Source organism: Pogoniulus pusillus, chromosome 4 (genome assembly GCF_015220805.1).
Source record: "Pogoniulus pusillus isolate bPogPus1 chromosome 4, bPogPus1.pri, whole genome shotgun sequence".
Classification (NCBI taxonomy): domain Eukaryota; kingdom Metazoa; phylum Chordata; class Aves; order Piciformes; family Lybiidae; genus Pogoniulus; species Pogoniulus pusillus.
The window spans coordinates 27,656,876-27,671,927 of NC_087267.1; the positions used below are offsets into that span (position 1 = coordinate 27,656,876).

At 37.9% G+C, this 15,052-nt stretch overlaps 2 long non-coding RNA genes across 2 annotated transcripts; both read right to left on the bottom strand.

Annotated features, from left to right (window-relative positions):
- Positions 1-302: 302 nt before the first annotated feature.
- On the bottom strand, positions 303-6,664 carry LOC135175126 (uncharacterized). Its single transcript, XR_010302252.1, has 3 exons — positions 6,518-6,664; positions 3,458-3,535; positions 303-1,621 (listed from the first exon to the last, which is right to left on the bottom strand). It is a non-coding gene; the product is annotated as an uncharacterized LOC135175126 (long non-coding RNA).
- A 2,291-nt stretch (positions 6,665-8,955) lies between these two features.
- On the bottom strand, positions 8,956-11,056 carry LOC135175125 (uncharacterized). Its single transcript, XR_010302251.1, has 3 exons — positions 11,020-11,056; positions 10,445-10,656; positions 8,956-9,767 (listed from the first exon to the last, which is right to left on the bottom strand). It is a non-coding gene; the product is annotated as an uncharacterized LOC135175125 (long non-coding RNA).
- Between the last annotated feature and the right edge of the window lie 3,996 nt (positions 11,057-15,052).

A 15,052-nucleotide genomic window follows, 5' to 3' on the forward strand; every position in this document is an offset into this window, starting at 1 on the left:
CCTCTATTCTTCTTTAGGACTGCGGTAAGGTTGTGAGGGGCAGGGGGAAGGTGCAGGTGTGGTTAGAAGCCCCTCCTGGGGACTCAGGTTTCTGGGAGGGGAGTTGTGTTTCTGCATTACTTTTACCTTGTATATTTCTGTATATAACTGCATAGACTGTAAATATCTGCTTGTGTATTGTGCTAGCTGTAAATAAACAGCTTCATTTATATTCCCAGAGCTGGCTGAGTCTAGTTGGGTATTTCTAAAGTGTGTGTGTGTGGGGGCAGGGTACACTCAAACCATCACACCACACAACTTCATTTAGTACTAGGTGCCATTTTATTGGTAGGAATCTTGCATAGATTTTCCTCTTATCAGAATCTAAAATTAGTTATAAAGCAAAATTGTACTCAATAGGGAGAATTTTTCTTCCATATTTATACAATGAGTTTTACCAAATCTACTTCAGCAAAATTCTGACAAAAAGTATAATGATGGAGAGGATGGGAGGGAGTATCTCAAATGAGAAAAGGTTAACAAGGAGTCTAACAGTGAATACATTAAAATAACTTTTAAGGACTGAAGTATTTCAGGGCTCTTTCTAAAATCAGAAATTTTATCCTCAAATAAAACAGGGAATATTTTTTCTCGCAATTATCTCATTAAATGTCTCGGTTAAGGAAGTTTGGATTTGCCATAAAGGTTTTGAATAGCCAACTTGTCTATACAAGGTGCTAAATATAATAATCTAGCAAATTTCCACATATATATATTAATAAGTCATCTATGATAAACTGAGAAACAAATATTTAGAATTATGATGATTCTTCTCCTGTTTATTGGATGTGACATTTTCACCTCTGAACAAACCAAATACCAACTGAGTTTTTGACCTGAGTTCAAAATTGCAAAAAAATAAGGCAAGCTAAAAATTAGATTGTTTCTCTGCACAGAAAGCAGACTAATATTTATTATATATAGCACATTAATTTTAAGGACAAAGCTAATGAACTTTCAATCTCTCAAACACATTTTATAATTTTATTTTAAATTTTATAATATTGTCTGCATGAAGAAGAATGGAGCTTCTTATTCAATTAAATTAGTTTTGCCTAAACAAAGGATCTATACATGAGGACAAGTGCCAAGCTGGAACTGTAAAGCAGTTTTTATGCTTTCATTGAACAATGAATGAACCAATATTGCACATGAATCAGTTTTGGAGTCTCAGAAATAGTTTCATGGTGATAGTTTCATGAGGTTCCTGTCTAATGTAAGTAAATATTACTTGACCTTTTCTGCTAATGATGCTGAAATATACAATGGATGACACCATAAAACAGCCATCATTTTAAAGCTACACAGGGATCTCTATGCATATTTAAAATTATGAGATTTCTTCCTCTTCCTTTGATGGTTATACATCAGGAATGGCTTAAAATCAGTCATTCAGGCTGTGTTAACATAAAATGAATGCAAATCAACTAACCATAATGGAAGACTGTGTGAATAACTAATTGAGTGTTTGCAGTTCAAAATTATTGAGACCTCCACAAAAGTTATGTTTGTCTGGGGGAAGAAGATGGCTCTCCAAAGTGAAATCTGGAATTACTGGTTGACTTAAAATTTCCCTTCTGACCTGGAAAGAAAAAACAAACAAAACAAAACAAAACATGTTGAGTCATTATAAAAGGAAAGGAAATGGGGTGTAGTTTTACCAATATGTTAATAGAAAACAAAGCCACAGGCTATTTTACATGATAACTGAAGCATTAGCATTCTCACTGGAAATATTGTTGCCTTTATTTTTATGTGTGTCCATTTCGTTGGTCATTTGTTCAACTTTAAATAATGTGAAATGGGAGGAGGACAGAAGATTATTATATTCCTCATTCAGTTATCACAGTATCACCAAGATTGGAAGAGACCTCATAGATCATCAAGTCCAACCTGTTACCACAGAGCTCAAGGCTAGACCATGGCACCAAGTGCCACGTCCAAGCTTGCCTTGAACAGCTCCAGGGACAGCGACTCCACCACCTCCCCAGGCAGCCCATTCCAGTGTCCAATGACTCTCTCAGTGAAGAACTTTCTCCTCACCTCAAGCCTAAATTTCCCCCGGTGTAGCTTGAGGCTGTGTCCTCTTGTTCTGGTGCTGGCCACCTGAGAGAAGAGAGCAACCTCCTCCTGGCTATAACTACCCTTCAGGTAGTTGTAGACTGTAATAAGATCACCCCTGAACCTCCTCTTCTCCAGGCTAAACAATCCCAGATCCCTCAGCCTCTCCTCATAGGATTTGTGCTTGAGGCCTCTCACCAGCCTCGTCGCCCTTCTCTGGACATGCTCAAGCATCTCAATGTCCTTCCTGAACTGGGAGACCCAGAACTGAACACAGGACTCAAGGTGTGGTCTAACCAGTGCAGAGTACAGGGGCAGAATGACCTCCCTGCTCCTGCTGACCACACCATTCCTGATGCAGGCCAGGATGCCACTGGCTCTCTTGGCCACCTGGGCACACTGCTGGCTCATGTTCAGGCGGGTATCAATCAGCATCCCCAGATCCCTTTCTGTTTGGCTGCTCTCCAGCCACTCCAACCCCAGCCTGTATCTCTGCATGGGGTTGTTGTGGCCAAAGTGCAGCACCCTGCACTTGGAGCTATTGAACCCCATCCCATTGGACTCTGCCCATCTGTCCAGGCGGTCAAGGTCCCTCTGCAGAGCCCTTCTGCCCTCCAACCCAGTCACATCTACCCCCAGCTTGGTGTCATCTGCAAACTTGCTGATGACTGACTCGATGCCCTCATCCAGATCATCTATGAAGATGTTAAAGAGGATGGGGCCCAGCACTGATCCCTGAGGGACACCACTAGTGACTGGCCGCCAGCTGGATGTGGCACCATTCACCACCACTCTCTGGGTCCTGCCCTCCAGCCAGTTCCTAACCCAGCACAGAGTGTTGCCATCCAAGCCATGGGCTGACAGCTTAGCCAGCAGTTTGCTGTGGGGGACAGTGTCAAAGGCCTTGCTGAAGTCCAGATAGACCACATCCACAGGCCTCCCCACATCCACCAAGTGGGTCACCTGATCACAGGATATCAGATTGGAGAGGCAGGATCTGCCCTTCCTATATCCATGTTGGCTGGGCCTGAGCCCTTGGCCATGCCTCAGGTGCCCCCAAGATAACCTGTTCCATCAGGTTCCCTGGCACTGAGGTCAGACTGACAGGTCTGTAGTTCCCAGGTTCCTCCATCCGACCCTTCTTGTGGATGTGGACCACGTTGGCCACTTTCCAGTCTCCTGGGACCTCTCTGGTGAGCCAGGACTGCTGGAAAATGATGGAGAGAGGCTTGGCCAGATCATCTGCCAGCTCTCTCAGCACCCTGGGATGGATCCCATCTGATCCCATGGACTTGTGGGTTGATGTTCTGTTTCCAATAGCAAGAGAAGAAACTGATTACACGCAAAGAAAGCAAACCTTTTCAGGGCCTGCTGTCATCAGTTTAATTTCTTGGATGGTTATCTTGGACCTCTTAGTCTTTATTCTTTCTTGAGGCTGCAAAGCCAAAATAATAAAAATAATTAAAAGAAAAGAATTGAATTCAGATATTCCCATATTAAGTTAAATAACTGCAATGGACAAAAGTGGAATATTATCTTCTTCCCAGGAAATAATTGTACAATGTTGACATAAAACTTAACTTCCATATACAATATTCAGAAAAATTTAACTGACTTTAGAAATATACCTAGAACAATGAAAATGCCACTGCTTATAAGATACATTTTCAAAATAGGTCTTTGCTCGTGCTTTAACATGTTTCAGAGAGATTAAAATCAGAGTGTATATTACACATTGTAATTACGTTTAGCATACATTTTGTTAGCATTATTCTCTATCAGCCCACTAATTTATTTTTGAGTCTTCAGTACTGAACTCATTGTTAGATGTGAAATGTTGTGGGTGTGCCTGTTTGAGGTTTTCTAGATTATATTCTGGATCAGTCATTTAAGATTCTCTTCATTCATTCCAGTCTCAAAGACAGACTGCCTGTGTTGGATTTCTCATATTTAATGAGACTGATTTAATGATATGAGCATCTTTACTTATTTCCTCCTACTATAGCACACATATAGATTTCCCTTCTCCATCTTTTACTCTGTTTCTAGGAGTTGGACATTTATTAATCATTTTATTCTGTAAAGAAACCTTCAGAGCTCTGATCAGTAGCTAGGATTTTACTTTGTGATTCCTGCAACTCAGATGTTGTCATTAGTATAACCTTGGAAATGCCATAACACCTCTTGAAAACAATCTTTATAATATTTTTGCTATTGTACTTTGAATAATTTCTGAATTTAATCATAGAAGTTATTCTGTCAAAATAACCTTAGAAATGCCAGACAGAATTGTTGAGTGAAAGCAAAAAAGCCAAATGTTTCTTTATAGTAGCTCTGGCAATACAGGCTTTTCTAAAACATTACACTGTGGGAAAAGAAATATATAAGAAAAAGAATAGTGACAGATAATTCCTCCATAGTTTCTTTTCCTATTATTTTTTACAGACTTAAATGCATATCAGTGAAGTATTTTTATCCTATTTCCAAATCAAAACCATATAAGTGGAGACTTTCAAGGTATTTAATCTCAGATTTATATTGTCTGCAGAAAGTATTTGATCTATGAAGGATATATTAATAGCTGTGCCTCTGTCTTCAAATAATGAGTGATTCTAGTGAAGGATTTTTTTTGCAGGCAATGGCTTATTTATGAACAAGACTAGTATGTTTAACCCTTAGGTATTCCTTGGAAATCACATCAAAATTTGTAAAATAAATGTTTGATCTCAGTCTGGTTGATTCAAATCATTGGTATTTCATATAGGCCTTGATCTCCTAATAATAAAAACTGAAGCAAGTTATGTTTTGCTACAATTACATTGTGCTGTCTTTTTGGTGTATATCATAATTTTGGTTCTGATATTTATTGATTAGCATGGCTATATAAGTAATATCTAGAGTTAATAAGTACCACTGGAAACAAGAAGGGAACTGTAATTCAGTAATAAACAGTTCTGAATCTCTTAATTTTGAAGCTAAATATATTTGTTTGTACTTTTTTTTCTTTCTTTTAAGAAAGGTTATTCATTTGGAATGTACAGTTGTGTGTGTACATTCTTACAATGTAGGTATAACTATCCAAATAAGAACACAAGCTGTGAATCATGGACAGATAGAGTAAATTTTTGAGGACATTCTGACCATCAGGAGTCCCACTGAGACTAGAGGTCTTTATATGCCCCAAATTAAATTTTACTACCTCCACCTTTTGGGAATGAAGGTATTGCTGTTATTCTCATTACTTATCCAGATCAAACTAGCTCCCTGTGATGGTTTGGGTGTCTTCAAGATAAGTAAACCTTCCTGAATATTTCCTAAGGTGCTCTTGACAATGTTTCCTAATGCAATTTATCTTTCTTTGTTATAGCTACCTCTGTAATCTTTTAAATTTTGTTGTGACAAGTAATTCTTTTGTGAATGTTGTGTCTCCGTAACAGCTTCTATACCAGAAATTAAGAAAAACAAAACCAAAACAATGTTTTTTATTTCCTCCAACGTGTACAATATCACCCACTTGCAATTTCATTCATCCATTTGAAACAGGTTATTATGTATCTATAGGTTTAAAAAAAAAAGTCTTAGATTTAACTACATGGAAAAACATTTGCTTGAATAAGATGTGTATCTCCCACAGGCAGACAATTTTGGTCAGATATAGTTGGTAGTTAGCTTCATTAGTGCTTCATGAGTTAGCACTCTGTGCTGAAAACTAATCTGAACTGGTGGCATTGAAAACCCAGTTAATAGTGATAGATATCTAAACCTTTATAATGCAGTGACAACAAAACTGAGAATATGCTGTTAACATGGAAAATGAAAAATGTAAGTGATTCATTCTTTTGATTGCATCCTTTTCTATAGTAGCTCATAAATAATCCATAGGTTTTTGAAAATGGTTGTTTTAAATGAAGGCTTTCACTGTTCCTGTCAGTGATCATATTTGGTGACTATACCTGTAGAAGTTCATCCTATATTTTAGAGTCAGTTGTCCACATGTACTAGGTAAACATGCTAACACTGATATATCTCATGATATGCATCTGGCTTTCACTCAAATGAAAAGTTACTAACTTTCACTTGCATACAGCAATATATGTGCAAATGCATATGTGAATTTAGGGAATAAATATTTTGTCAGGTAATGTGGAGTTGCAAACAGCATGTAGATGCTGATTGCACTAAAGATCACAAATGGCTTCTGTATAGTACAGAAAATAATAACCACAAAATATTTAGACTGCTAGAAAAGGCATATGACACTGTGAGCCTGAGGACTGATTTAATTTTTTCCTAATGACTTAAACCACTCTTTGAAGACATGGACATTCCATGGACCTCAAAATAAGATTAATGTTAACATTCCTAATGTATCAGAATTTACATATTTAATAATTTATTGTTAGTACCTGACACTTACCAAGCACTTCTTCAGGCATCTCAAACTGAATGTCATGTCAGATTACTTATGCTAAAGAAAACCAACCTTGACTTTGTATGGTACCGCCAGTTTCCAAGTATCTTGTTTTATAGATCCAATTACCATTTGAAAATAAACACATCACAAGCCACAAATCTCTGAAGAAAATTGTTTATGATAGTGTTAGTGATACTGATACATGCAGCAAACTAATGTCCTTATTAAATCTTTTAGCATTTCTACAATTGAATAACAAAATTTGTTTAGCCTCTAGATAAAGAATTGCAACATATATGATCAGATCATTAGATGGAGAAAATGTTATTTTTTTAAATTGCTCTCTGTGGCAATGTATGTGAACTTGTAATAGGGGCAAACATTCCATGCTTTCAAGAAAAAAAAGATAATTAATGGTAATAAATGATTTCAGAATGATTTCATATGAGAAACATTTGCAAAGAGACAAGAAATCAAACTATCTCGTCAGATGGTTCAGGGCTGAATGTGTAACACTGACCTCCCTCAGTGGTGTGATCTGACTGAAGCAAAAATGCAGGTGATCAGTTGACACCTTCTGAGACTGAGATAAGAAAAGCCTAATTCATAAATGTGGTCTTGCCTCTGATCTGTCTTTGTTGTTCAAATGATGAAGCTGAACTCCAGTTAAAAATTTGCATTCTTTTAGAGTGAGATATCATTAATGCACCCTGAAAAAAAGAGATTGTCAGCCTCAGAAAGATTTTACTGAATTTGCTGACAGAACAGTCAGTCAAGTGAATTGAACAGCCCTGGGGAATGTTTTAGATGTTATCTAGTGTTTGGTGTAATTGATAAAATAATTGCATTTGTGTGATGGCATAAAATGTTCAAAAACTACATTTTCCTATGTCACCATTTTTATAAATTTCAAAGCAAAGAGGAACTGGAAATACTGAGTCAGTTACCTAAGCATGCTTTTGCTTTCTTATGCTACAAGTGGCAAATTGGGGCAGGTAAAGTATGATGGAATTGATTCTTTCAGTCCATGAAATGAGCACCATCTTGGATTTCCCAGTAGTGTAAATGACGAGTGGTTGCACCTGACACAAAGAACCTAAGTATCCTGTGGGTATAAAGAGGAGCAGAGTGCGCTGCACATATTGAAATAGCAATCTTATTTTCCACCATGAGGTTTGTTCATTTTTATATTTAAATAAATATTTTTAATATGCAGAAATGAACAAACTGTGTATGTATTATAGTAGAATATAGTTGTTTTCCAAATGTTAACATATATATTACAGAATATTATATATTAAACAAGTTTGAACCATAAACAAAATAATTATTCTTTTCGATCTTCAAAAGTTTGGTATATTCTTTCCATTGTGCTTCATGCATAGGTTGTGACTCCAAATGCATCCAGGAAAATAACTTTTCTTTTTAGTCATACCTATCATAAAATAGAGCTTATTAAAAAGGAAAAAAAAAAAAGTACTAAGTCTTGATTGTGAAAGTGCATATTATAATTATTTTAAGCACAAAACAGCTTTGTAGATTTTATGTTTGACAGAGAATGATCCTTTTCTTCATACAAAAATAATATATTTTAGGCACAGTGCATGACTTTATAACTCTCACCTCTGTTTCGTGCCCCTGTTGCATTTTTGCTGATTCCAGCCAGTCCAAACCAGTTCAATTAAGAAGGCAAAATAGATCGCTGACCGAGATCCTATTCCTAGATTACTGTCTGTGGGGGCATTAAAGAATAATTCTTCCTGTTAACTCATATAGTCTCAACTTGTAGAGTTAAAACTTTCATAAAATAACCTTAACCTGAAATTCTAGTTCACCTATGGAAAGATAAGCTTTAAGTTCCACAAATTAATGTTTTGTCGAGAAGAACTAGATTACAGGCTGTGAAAGGAAGTGGTGATATCTACTTCACTCATAGCTTGCTGAAAGGTATAAGAACAAGAATCCAAACATAGATAAAGGATTCTCACTGCTGCTGGGGAACTGGCTGAGCTGCATCTCTAATCTCACTCTCCATTTTCTTTTCTAATCCACTTTGCTTCCTAACCCCTTGGCTGAACCTCCACTCTTCCTCAGAGGGAAGGTGGAGGGGCAGTTGAGGGCCCCTTCTGGGGACTCAGGTTTCTGGGAGGGGAGTTGTGTTTCTGTATTACCTTTTAACCTTGTATATTTCTGCATATACTGTAAATATCTGCTTGTATATTGTGCTAGCTGTAAATAGCTTCATTCATATTTCCAGAGCCAGCTGAGTCTAGTCTGGGTGATTTCTAAAGTGTGTGGGGGGCAGGGAACACCCAAACTATCACAGGTGGATTTTGGGTCATTGGGTTTTTTGTGAGGTAGGTTTGTTTTAAACTGAGGTGTATTTGAGTGCTGCAAGGCTGTTAACAAAATGAAGAATTCATAGCTTCTCACAGGATACCTTGGTCTGTTTACTGTAATTTATTTCACTGAAAAGTATAAGGACAAAGTCATGAAAAGCAGAGTAAATAAACTGTTCTCAAAAGGAGAATAGACTACAGGTCCAAAAATGGGCTCATGAGGACAAAAGCTTGTTCATGTCTTTCATTGACATCACTTGGTCTAATTAAAATTATCACTCAAAGAGTTTGCAGAGAGTAAACCCACTCACTGGTAATTCAAACTAGAATTGAAAGTAACATAAATCTCTCAATAAATTAGTTTTGTTATCTTGCTTTTGCTTCCAGGGACCATCACTATTTTGTGGGCAAACCAGAAAAATTAATATGGGCTTTACACCTCTGAATTCCAAAACTGTTAATTTTGTAAATGCAAAAATAAGTAAATAAGTACTGTTTAATTTCCCTGTGAAGGTGGCTAGAAGATAACCTGCTTGGAAACTCTCCATCACAGGGGCTGCAGCGTTTAGAATCAGAATCTGTCAGTGGAACTGGAAATGAAGCCTTGTTTGTTGTTTGAGGATGCATAATCTAAATCAAATTAGCCACCTTCACCTTCCAGCCTGTTCGAAGTTTTCTACATGAAAATCCACACTGCCAAGAATGGACAGGGTGGTTCTGCTAACATGGGAAGGCCATTTGAGTAGACTCCAAATACATGATTCTCTTTTGTGAAAAGAAGTTCACAAGAATAATTTTAAATCACCACTTTCACATACAATGTATTGGGAGAGATAATGATTGTAAGATTTTGACAATCTGTTAGACTTTATCGTACTTTAAAATTAACAGTGTTGAACTGGCACTGGGTTACTCTGAAAAGGAAACAAGGCAGAAGTCAGTGAAGTTTATACCACTTGATAGCTTGGTAAATGAAGATCTATGAAAATAATGTAATTTATATTGAAGGACTGGTGTCACTTAAAAATGTGACATGAAAATGTGCAAAAAAACCCCAACAACACAGGAAAGCATCTGTGTTATCAAGAACAAGACTAAAGCATGAACAGTTCCACTGATTTAATTAGAAAAACACTGCAAAATATAGAACATACAAGTTCATATTATCAGTCTATGCTACTTCTTTCCTTTGCAGCGTGTGAGGTCTGACTGATCAAAGACACAACTTGTTCTTGCACTCTTTTTAGAAAATACTGACATAGTTTGTTCCCTCCTATTCAAAACTACTTCATTTAATGTACTGCAACTGTAGTTAAAATTAGAAAAAGAAGTATAATAATTGTAACCTGAGAATTTTCTCAGAGAATGAAAAAGCTGATTAGAGACATTATCAGTGCTTTTTTATTTTGTGACATTTTGGAGAAATGTTATCATGGATATTCACTCCACAAAAAATCAATTTAGTATTAACTTACTTTAAATGGCTCAGTATTGCATAAAGGTATATACGTATTCAGTGGTCCATAAAAAGGAAACACTCCAAAGTCACCTTTTTAATATTAACCATGAACAAATATTACAAAGTTCTTACCTTTGGTTATTTATAGTCAGAAAAGACAAACTGGAGCAAATTTAGAGGTGGATAGATTTGGATTAGATGTTGGGAAGAGGTTCTTCACTGTGAGGGTGGTGAGATGCTGGAACAGATTGTCCAGAGAGGTGGTGGAAGCTCCATCCCTGGAGGTCTCTAAGTCCAGGCTGGATGTGGTTCTGGACAGCCTGATTTGACATGAGGTATCCCTGCTGAGGGACAGAGAAGTTGGAAGTGGATGATCCTTGCAGTCCCTTCCAGCTGTGACAATTCTATGAGTCTATGATTCCTCCATGCTCATTCAATGCCTCTCAAAACGTTTCACATATATATATATATATATATATATATATATATATATATGTATTTTTTTTTTTTTTTTTTACAGCTTTACAAGTGAGCAGAAAGCAGCAACTAAAGAGAGAGGAGCTGAAACTAAGTAAGGAGGCCCAGCCAGCACCCACAAGTGAGGTTAGAGTGACCATCAAGCCTCTATCCTACCTGACCAGGGGGCCACCAGGCCCCCTAGCCTTTGTCCCACTCCCATTCACCCAGTGTGCACCATGGGGACTCACCAGTGATGATGGGAGGAGGATCCCTCTGCCCAGTTGGGCAAGCTTGGGGTTTCTGCCTTTCCTGGGGCAGATTAAAAAGGGGAGTGGGCAGGGTGGGCAAAGTGGTCACACCTGGGGTGGAAGGAGACTCCAACAGAACCCAGGTGCTCTGAGTTTGGGGGAAAAAAGGGTAAAATGTGGTGTGGTGTTGGAAAGGGTCAGATATGGTGGGAAAAGGGAAGTGGTGCTGAAAGAGGGGAGATGAAGAGGAAAAGGATGGAGATTATAAAATGGGGGAAAAGGAAGGAAATGGAGAGGAAAGGAGGAAGATGTCAAGGAAAGAGGAAGATGGAGAAGAAAGGAAGGAGATGGAAAGAAAAAGAGGAAGGTAGGGAAAAATAGGAGATGGAGAGGAAAGGAAAGGAGGGAGATGGGGGAGAGGGGAGACTAAAAGGAAAATCATGAAAATGAGAACTGGACTGTAGTGTTTGCACTTAAACCAGCGTTTCCATGACCAACCCTTTGTCATTTCTGCTTGAAGTAGTAACCAGACATCTCCACTGGCTCACTATATTGGCTGAAGAAGATCAGGTCACACCTAAGAGGAAAAAAAGAGGAAATAAAGAAGAAAATTGGGAAATAAAAATGAAAAACAAGTACAAATTATATATATATATATATATATGCAAAATGTGAGATCTTTCAGCAAGTTCTGCATGGGACAGCAACTGGCCCTTGTGTCCAAGAGAGCCAATAGCATCCTGGGGTGCATTAAGAAAAGTGGACAACAGGTTTAGGGAAGTTATTCTGCCCCTCCACTCTGCCCTGGTGAGATCACACCTGGAATATTGTGTCCAGTTTGGGGCTCCCCAGTTCAAGAGAGACAGGAATCTGATGGAGAAAGTCCAACAGAAAACCATAAGGATGACTGGGGGTCTTGAGCATCTCCCCTATGAAGAGAGAGTGAGAACCCTGGGGCTGTTTAGTCTGGAGAGTTGAGAGGGGATCTTATCAAAGTCTATGAATATCTGAGAGGTGGGTATCAAGTGGGTGGGGCCAACCTCTTTTCAGTGGCATGCAGCAATAAGGCATAGAACAATGAGTATAAGCTAGAACATAGAAAGTTTCACTTCAACACAAGAATCTTCCTTACAGTAGGGATCACGGAGCCCTGGAACCAGCTGTCCAGAGAGGTTATGGGGTCTCCTTCTCTGGAGACTTTCAAAACCCACCTGGATACATTCCTGTGCAGACTACCCTGGGTCGTCCTGCTTTTTGCAGAGGATTTGGACTCCATGATCTCTGGAGGTCCCTTCCAGCCTCTAACATCCTGTGATTCTGTGATTTCAGTGACTTGTGTAAATCATTTAAAGTGAATTTATTTGTTTTTATGGTCTGAATTTTTAAAGCTGAATTAATATAATTTATTAACTAGTGATAGAATTGATAAAAAGAATTGCTATCTTACTATCATGCACCACATCAATATCACATTTCATGTCAAAGAGACCAAAAGAAAAAGCCATTAAAAAAAAATAGACCCAAATGCAAAACTCTGCCAATATCTGCTTTTTGAAGATATAAACTGTTACAGATGTAATAGCTATTATTATTCTTATTCATGCATACGGTATATAAGGTATACCTTATTAAAACTGAAAACCCTAAAGCAGACTGAAAAGTAGCATGAAGTCTATTATTAGGGACATTCCAAGGAACTAGCTTTCTTGGCCTTATATTGTGGTTTTAATGTATTTTTTACATATCATGTTATCTAATCATGACATTAGTTGAAATCCAGAGGTCATATTCCAGGCTTATTAAAGCACAAAAGCAGTCAAATGTTGACTTTATATCAAAGAAGGTACTTCAGAAATTACACAGGTCTTGATTTAGTATTTACATATTTACTTCTCTTGATATGTGTTTAAATTTTTATTTAACTAAAACTACTTCATACTTTTCCATTTAAAAATAAAAAGCAACCACAAGATTTCTGATAAGTAATGGATATGTAAGATATTATCCTTAGGTTATTTGTTCAGATACATCTTGACTGATAATGACTGATTAAAATGTGATGGCAGCTAAGTGAATTGGTCTCATTGCAGTCAAGGATATTTTCATAATGCCATAATTCTCTGTGGTCATTCAGAGAGCAGGATCTGGTAGATAAACACTTCTTTAACTTGTCAGAGTTATGTATATTTAGATACATAGTCAGATTTATGTATCTAGCCATGCTAATCTCTAACTTCTTGGTAATTTTAAATTTTTGAGACTATGGATCTATCTTTAAAGGAAGTCAACCATTAACTTTCTCTCATCAAGAATGTTAATTTTTACCCTTGCACTCTTAGCCTCTGCTTTTGTGGGTGTGAAGTGACTACTGGCCATTTCTCTTGAAGGACAATCAATGATGGATCCTGGTAGAACAACTTGCTCAGTACTGCCCAGTTTTCATACTTTCCTGTTGTCTCCAACTATTGAATAAAAAGCACAATGTATCCTGAGCCCCTGGTATGATTTTGCAAAACAATTACAAGTCTTATGGAAGGATAGATTTAAATGCAGGGAGGGCTCTTTCTTAAGAGTAGAGACTGACCTACAGACATACAGACTGACTTAGATGAACATTGTGTAAATATACCTGTTGCCAGATCTGAGCATACCTTTGGAGTGTTCCTAAATAATCTACACTGATTATTGTAGGGCAAAGAGATTTGCAGTAGCATTCTGGAGTATGATTGTGCTAAAAAAAAAAAAAAAAAATAATTATAACTTTGCACTATAATGCAATATTTTGCAATTTGTTGTCATTCTTCTTGGAAATAATTTTCTCCTTTTTTTTTCTTTTTTTCTTTTTTTTTTTTTCCCAGTCATATTTGACACTCCTCTGGAAAAACCTAAAGACCTGATGTCTCCCCATGCAGAATTGGCAGAGTGACTTGTTGGCTTTAAATTGTAATCCTTGGAAAAATTATATCTTGAAAACAGGCTGAAAGGAACCAGTGGCCAAATTTATCTGACTGGCAGGTCTCATTGTAGTTTTACCTCCAGGTTTCTACTCAGATTGCTTGAGATTGATTTTCCTTTGTGACAATTTTTGATTTTAATGAATCACCATTCTTTGATATAAAAAGAAACAAGCAATCCCCACCAATAAATTTCTAAAAGAAGTGGGCTACAGTCTTTCTCTTTTCCAGTTTAACGCAACTTCTGAGAAACAAGGGTTTGATTAATGAATATGGTATGCTTTATGTAAAACTTGTTGGTATGCCTGATAGGCCTAAAATAGGCTTGTACATGTCCTGCCTTGCCTAGGCATGTTTTTCTGCTCCACCAGAGAGGCAAGTGCAGAAATGGACACAAAAGGACCTGGAGCCACTGAGTCTGGCCTGCCCAGGGTCCTGTGATGTAAGGTACACACACTTAGCTTGTGCCTGCCTAGTGCGAGGCCTGTGCTTTTCCCAGATTAGGGCAAAGAGAGCCTGTGGCTTTGCCTAACATGGTAATGTTTGGCTAACTGCCATCCTGATTGGCTATTCTGTGTCCAAAGGGCAATTAATCTTGTCCCACATTGATAAAAGGAGATTTGCAGGTGAACAAACTGCTTTTGCTTTGCTGCTTTGCTTCCCTGCTCTGTGTCATGCTCTCTCTGCTGTGCCCAGTCATGCTGCTCTTGCACACTGCCTTACTGCTTGCCTGGTAAACTCCACTGCCAAGAGTTACCAGAAGCAGGCCCTGGATGTCTGCATGTGATCAGCCTGTGTGGCCAGCATGACATCATGCTGAGACTGCACAACATCTGCCTTCTGCACCTGAAGGTCCTGCCTGGAATTCCTGGACATATACACAGATTGTCCAGAAGAAGCCAGGAGAACAAAGTCAGAGATTGTCTGCATCCTTTCCCCAGAAGCCAGGAAGACTCAAGCCTCAACGTCCAATGAGACAGAATCCCCTGAAAGCATTTGGGCACTGTGTGGACTGTGGCTAGCCCCCATGAAGGTTATAATAATAATCTGTGAGTAAATGCTAAAATGCCTCTTTGTAA